Source organism: Calidris pugnax, unplaced genomic scaffold, assembly GCF_001431845.1.
Source record: "Calidris pugnax isolate Ruff unplaced genomic scaffold, ASM143184v1 scaffold44, whole genome shotgun sequence".
Taxonomy (NCBI): Eukaryota; Metazoa; Chordata; class Aves; order Charadriiformes; family Scolopacidae; genus Calidris; species Calidris pugnax.
Genome location: NW_015094506.1, coordinates 11,702,402 through 11,709,097, shown reverse-complemented (window position 1 = coordinate 11,709,097; position 6,696 = coordinate 11,702,402).

The following is a 6,696-nucleotide window of genomic DNA, read 5'->3' as shown; positions in this document are numbered from 1 at the left end:
GTGCTGCTTGTATGATACACTCCCAGGGAGAAGGAGCAGAAGGTCGTAACTAGTTCTGCCAGTGTCGCATTTGGTAAATGAAGAACAGGACTTTGTTTTCGAGCACCACTATCAGGAAATAAGAAACAGTAAAAATAGCCTTCTTGCTTCATTAATGTACAATAAAGAGATATTGGCAGGTCTGTGGAATGCCGTTAGTGGCATTCATAACAATACTCTGTTGGCCTCATTTACCAAACTGAGTATATATTTAATTATATACAGTAAAAATATTAGTAATTTAGATTTTTATGTAATGAGCTTTTTAATGCAAATGTCAATGCCAAGCTGATCTTTTTGTACATTCAGATGTCATTAGAAATACTTATTCAGACACAATTCGCAATAAATTCATATTTTTAGGAAGTGTGTATTTTGGGACTCACTAAGAAATGTTATTTAGGAGGCTTAAGAAATGTTATACGTATGCATAAATAATTCACATTCTCATTCTGTTGATGTGCCACACATTTGAAAGTATTTACACCTCAGCTTGAAACTATTAGATACTGGTTGTCTGGGGAATTTACCTTAAATATGAAATGTAGTTTGATAAACAAGATCAATTCAAAATGTTGCTATAAAGTTAGCATTGCTTCAGCCTCTTACCTGTGAGAGAACTTTAGCCCACATTAAACAAACAAAAAAAAAAAAGGTGAAAAAAGAGAAAAAGAAAAAAAATTCTCTCAGCTACTGCTTTTCACTGTGAGTTCCCTATATCTAGTTCATAACTTCTTGGGACACTATAACAGATAATCCCTTTAGCAGAATTTTCCCAAGATCTTTATTGTTGAAGAGCAACTTCATTTTCTAACATTTTTTGTTTCTCTTATCCATACAGTAAATTAAAAAACAAAATTTTCCTTTGTGCTCTGGAGATAAAATGGTATTCACGGACAACACTCATCTAAAAACTGTAGTTTGTTTTTTCAGAAGTTGAAACCGTTAAAAATCCAATAAGCTTTTTTCCCCTGGAGGCATTTTAGACAGAAATTCAATATTTAAACCATGGTCTCCCACATTATTGAGCAGTAACATAGAGTTGCTTTTCCCAATTATATCACAAAAGCAGATAAAACAGATAAAACAATCAGATTTAGGAATAAATTTAATAACGTGGTTTTCAATTAAGTAAGGGTTTGAGAATTCTAATACCAAGTAGTAGTTTCTGCTAGTTAGTTTATGGCATATCAGATCTTTCCTTCCTGCTTTACTGTCTCTGGCTACACCAGCCTATTGCATTAAAGTCTCTCACATTGTCCCATGGGCTATGTCAAGATACGGGAGCTAAAAATGAGGATTTCTGCCAAATAAGAGATTTGCAGACTGCTAAATGTTTAAGTTCTAGCTTTTTGAGACGGTTTCTATTAACTAGCGGTGAAGCAGAACATGAAGGAGGAAGAGCAAAAAAAACATTAAAGCATTATGAGATTTAAAGATGAACTTCAGTAAGAGCAGTTGGGATTTTTAAACAACTAGTTGGAGAAAAGAGCTCAAAGAGAAAAACAGATCCACAGATCTACATGGCCACTTATTTCTACACAAAGTATTTGATAAATTTAAAAATGTACATTTATACATACAACTATATACTTATACATAGTTGTTTTACACAGAAAGCGTATTGACACCTATAGCAAAATTGTTTCTCTTTTTGTTTTTAGTGTGTTTTTTCACTAGAAACATGAAAATTTGAATAATTGTCTCAACTTAGACCAAAATTAGAAAAGGCTCATGTCACCTTATTCTATGTCGGTCTGTCCACAAATATAAAGGTCGGAGACAGAGCGTTTCTCATTAACTCCATTTATCCTTTTCTCCCTTTTAAATCTCTAGCCTATATCAGCACCATTTTCTCTTAAGCAGCCTCTTAAGCTAAGAGTTTTTGACTACTACTTTTATGATGGCTAGTAGGCATATATGATTCTTTCACCTTGAGGTGGAAATACTGGTACATATGTGTTTGTTTCCATGTCTATACCTTCAATCACATTAAAAAGTGAAGCTAGGGTATATCACCAGGCCTCTTTCTCTTCTTGACCTTTGGTAAAAGGAGAATTATATGAGCATTCATGACAGTTCAAGGTGCAAGGTCTGTGACTCGGCTGCCATGCCCCAAATGGGATTTTTGGGTCTTTTTCTCCTATTTTGGAGCTGCATTTATTTTGCTTATATTATACATTGTATACATGTATATATGTAAATGCACACTCCAGCCGTGGATAAGCAGGTTTAAGTGTCTATTTATATCAGAAGATATGTTTATCTGACAAATGCTCTTTTTTCTGATGTCCAATAAATACTTCCATTCTAATGTGTGCTTAATTATATGTTGGGTTTGTTTGTTTGTTTGTTTGTTTGTTTGTTTGTTTGTTTGTTTGTTTGTTTGTTTGTTTGTTTGTTTGTTTGTTTGTTTGTTTGTTTGTTTGTTTGTTTGTTTGTTTGTTTGTTTGTTTGTTTGTTTGTTTGTTTGTTTGTTTGTTTGTTTGTTTGTTTGTTTGTTTGTTTGTTTGTTTGTTTGTTTGTTTGTTTGTTTGTTTGTTTGTTTGTTTGTTTGTTTGTTTGTTTGTTTGTTTGTTTGTTTGTTTGTTTGTTTGTTTTAATCACCTAGTAAGGCATTCTGTTTTCAGTAGAACATATTAATATACTTAATTTTTTTCCTGAATGGGACATATGTAACTGAGGGGAACAGAGAGTCTCTAAAAGATAGATCTCTGGGGTAGTGGTTTTGACTACTTTGGCATAAACAATGTTAACCTTTTTGGTTTTCTGTTTTTTACACTGCCAGCCCTATCTCAGTGTATGTGAATCACTAGCCAGTAGGCAGCAGGGTTAGAAGTACAGATATGTATTTATTTAGAGAGCTGAATGTCAAGAGCTTGCCTGCTCTTAATAGATGATTGTATTACAAGTCAGATGTTTTCCTTGTGCTGTCACTCTAGTTTTCACAGTAGATATTGTCTTGGCACTTCTAGTCTTGCCAAGCAACCTGTATGCTCTCCTCCTCTTCCTTTTCTGTATACACGCCTTCATCCTCCTGGGCTGTGAGAAGGAAGTCCTCATCCTCAGTGCTGTAGTTACCATTTCCTCCAGACATTGCTGCTGCCTCTTCCTCCTCGTTTTTCCATGGGAACTCATGCTGGTCCATGAGGTACTGGCTGGTGTTGTGGGGTACACGCATCCCTGGCAGGCAGACCCCGGCCATGTTCATGGGGCGGAGATACTTGCTTGCCCGTCGCAGCATCGCTGCTGGCAAGTCCGAGGTTGTCACCCAGCAACGCTTCTTCATGTTCCAGAGCAGCGTTTCCTCTTGACCACCACCCCTCTGGCCACCTGCCTGGTCTTGGTGGAGGGGCTTGGTGCATTTTTGTCGTCGTTGTTGGTTGCTCCTCCAGCAGTGGCCCTGCCAGCATGTCTTCCCAGGCTGCTCACGCTGTGGTCCATGCACAGGAAACCTGCGCTGGCGGCGCCGCCTCCTGCAGCCATTTGAGGAAGATGCACGAGGGCACTGCCCCATGAAGTATTTCTCTCTCTCCTGTTGTCTCAGCTTGTAGTTTCTCTTAAAATGTTTTCTCCTGTGCCGCCGTCGCTTCTGTCGCCTTCTGCCCCTGCCAGCCCTCTGGTGCCACCAGAGGAAGAGGGGCATGTTGCCTCCCCGCACCCGCTTCTGCTGCCTTTGCCTGTTGCCACGGCCCACACCTTGCCAAACCTCCTGGTGCTGCCCAGGACTGAATGTGGCCAGCAGTGTGGTACATCTGGGTGGTCTGCGCCAGGGATGGTCTCCTCTTCTGCTGGGGTATGGCTCTGCAACAAGGTCAGCAGCCCTGACCCGATACCAGATTTTTAGCCATAAGGCCTGCAAGGGAGCCTTGTAGTTTCCCCACCCCATGTTGAGACACTGCTGTCCTGTGGAGGGTGTTCACCTGCGGTGGCCTAGGGGCAATGTGACAGACTTCCTTGCCACCCCACCTGGTTGAAGCAGTGGGGCATGTTTGTGACATAGTGGTGATGGCTGAGACAAGGGCACCAGCCTTTGTGACCTCAGACTCGGTGAGCAGTGGGGACAGGGCACATCTGATGCAGGGGGGACAAAGTAACTTTAACAAGCTCGCACAGAAAGTAAGCACTGCCAAAGAGCCCTTCTCACTCTCCTGACTCAAAACCCTGTATCCAGCTCTTTACACCACCTGTTGAAACTAATTCTTGTCCTTTTACTGTGAAAGATAGCAAGATGGATAGCAGGCCTATCTCAAAATTCATTTTCTATACTTACTATATTTATATCACACCAGGTGCTATTTGTAGTACCCATTTTATTGGCTTCCTGGGGTACGGAATAAAAAATAATTTTTTTCTGCTGTGGTGAGAAAAAAAGCATTATAAATGCCAGCTAGGTTGAAGACAGATGTTATGCAATGCACTTATTTATGGAAAAACAGGTGGTGTGTCCTCATTTTCACCACACAAAAATAAGGGTGGGGTTTTCTTGCGGCTCTGTTTGTCTCTGTGGAAGTTCACAAGGCTTGTGTACCTAGGAATAAAGGGGGATTAATTGTTTTATCCCCCCATCCACTGACATTGTCAGAGGAGGTTTAATCTCTGTCCATCTTTTGCTGAGAGTTGTCATCCAGGACTCTGAATTTTCATACTTAGAGATTACAGCATCTGTATAATATTACGCCCTGAGACATAAATTGTTCTAATTTCATTTCTATTATATTGATTTACACATACATTACTTAATATTTATTAAATAGAAACTATTTGTCTGCAATATTCCATACAAAAAGGATTTTTTTTTTTACATTTTTACTTTCTAGGCTGACTTTTTAAAAAGCAACATCCATACAATGTGCCTTCATTTTTCTATTGAAAGAGCTTCCCACTCCTTCAACTTTCACTAAAGATGAAAGGAAAAACCTGTGCATAGGATTATGTTTACCAAATATAAAGTCAGTCACATCTACCCTTAATGTTGCACTTTGGTACGCTGTCAAGTGTTACTACTTATCAACACACGATGGCAGTAATAGTCCATAAAATGATTAGTCGAAGACACATTAGTAAAAATCTCTCTTTCGCCTGTTTTCTAGAGCTAGCTACAGATTTTGTTTATGAATCTTGACGGTTACTGAGCTCAGCTCCACAGAGGAATGAAAAAAAAAAAAAAAAAAAAAAAAAAAAAAAGAAAAATGTGGAGGTTCCCACTCTTCGCTTAATCAAAATGTCCCTGTTTTTCCAGATATGGTTTGTGATCTCAAACTCAATGTATAAAGTGGCACTCTAATAATGTCCTTAATCATGTATACTCTAGCAGGTTCTCTATGCGTTCTTTTCCTCCTGGTGATATAGCAGCACCTTGGGGATCTTCCCAAATCAAAAAAGTGATTCAGTTTTTTACTCTTAATAGACTTTACATGTTCTTGCCCCAATACTCAGCATTTGGCAAAGAGAAGTATCTGCAAGTCTAACACCTCTTATTTGTCACTTCAGTACTTACAGTCTGCATACAAAGTACATACATTCTTTTCAGTCTGTGGGGTAGAGAATTTAAATTAAAACAGTACACTTGTCTTCCTGTGTTGATAATGTACCACTTTGTATCCAATGAATTAATCTTGAAGCATTTATTTGGTGTTAGGGTGGTCTAGGTCTGGGTTTGTTCCTAAAAATTCTGCCTGAATCAGCTGCTGAGAGAAGTGTTTGCATTTTCAACTTCAGAGAAATATGATTCTCTCCCTTCATTGTGTCCTTCTGGCTTCCTTATTTTTTTAAACCCACCCACCCGGGCACACACCCTTTTGCCTACTATGAGTTTTCTATTTTATTGCCTGAAACTAGGGCTTAGCCTTCTTTTTCATAAACGAGAACCCCAAATCTCATATACGTCACTCTTGAAATAATTACAGAAACTCATGCAAATGTCATTTTTAAATGTAACTAAATAAGTGAGGATACTGTTCTTGCAGATGTCAATAATATGAATGATGAAAGGTAGCAGAGAACAGAAGAGATGACTATTTTTGCATTATCATGCACTCACAATATAAATGGGATGACAACTGATACTCTATATGTATAATGAATAAAACTGAGAATGTAGTGAGTGTGCTTGGTCTTGTGAACTTAGACTTGTTGCTGTTTGTTTGTTTTCCCTAGGAAGCACAGATTAAAGTATGAGCACAGGACTAGGTACAGTTTCTAATACTTATTTTTTTCCATTACACAGTTTTCTCAAGGCTCTTAGTTGTTCTGGTTTTATCTATCTTTTGCTAAAATCAGTCAGGTTCATGCACATTCACTTTGTCAAGTAGTGTGAAGATAACTCAAGTAGAAAATTTCTAAAGGCTTTTCTCTCGCAAAAGGCAGTGGAAAATGACAGCTACACTAGTGCTCATGGCTTTAATAATATCCCCTGGGAGTCTTCACAGTCATTGGAAACAGAAGTCAGTAAGAATAGAGTTGTCTAGTTTCTGCATCTCGAGAGCTCTTTTTATTTCCTCTGTATGCCAAGCATGACATTTCTGACCAAAGGAGTTTGTCTGTTTCTCTTTTGTAGAAGTTTTGGTACAACTTCTTTTGGTGAAATTGCACATTGACTTTTTGCTTGTCTCAGACTTTCACAGTTAGAGAAGTCAGACCATTTCTTTTCCCTAA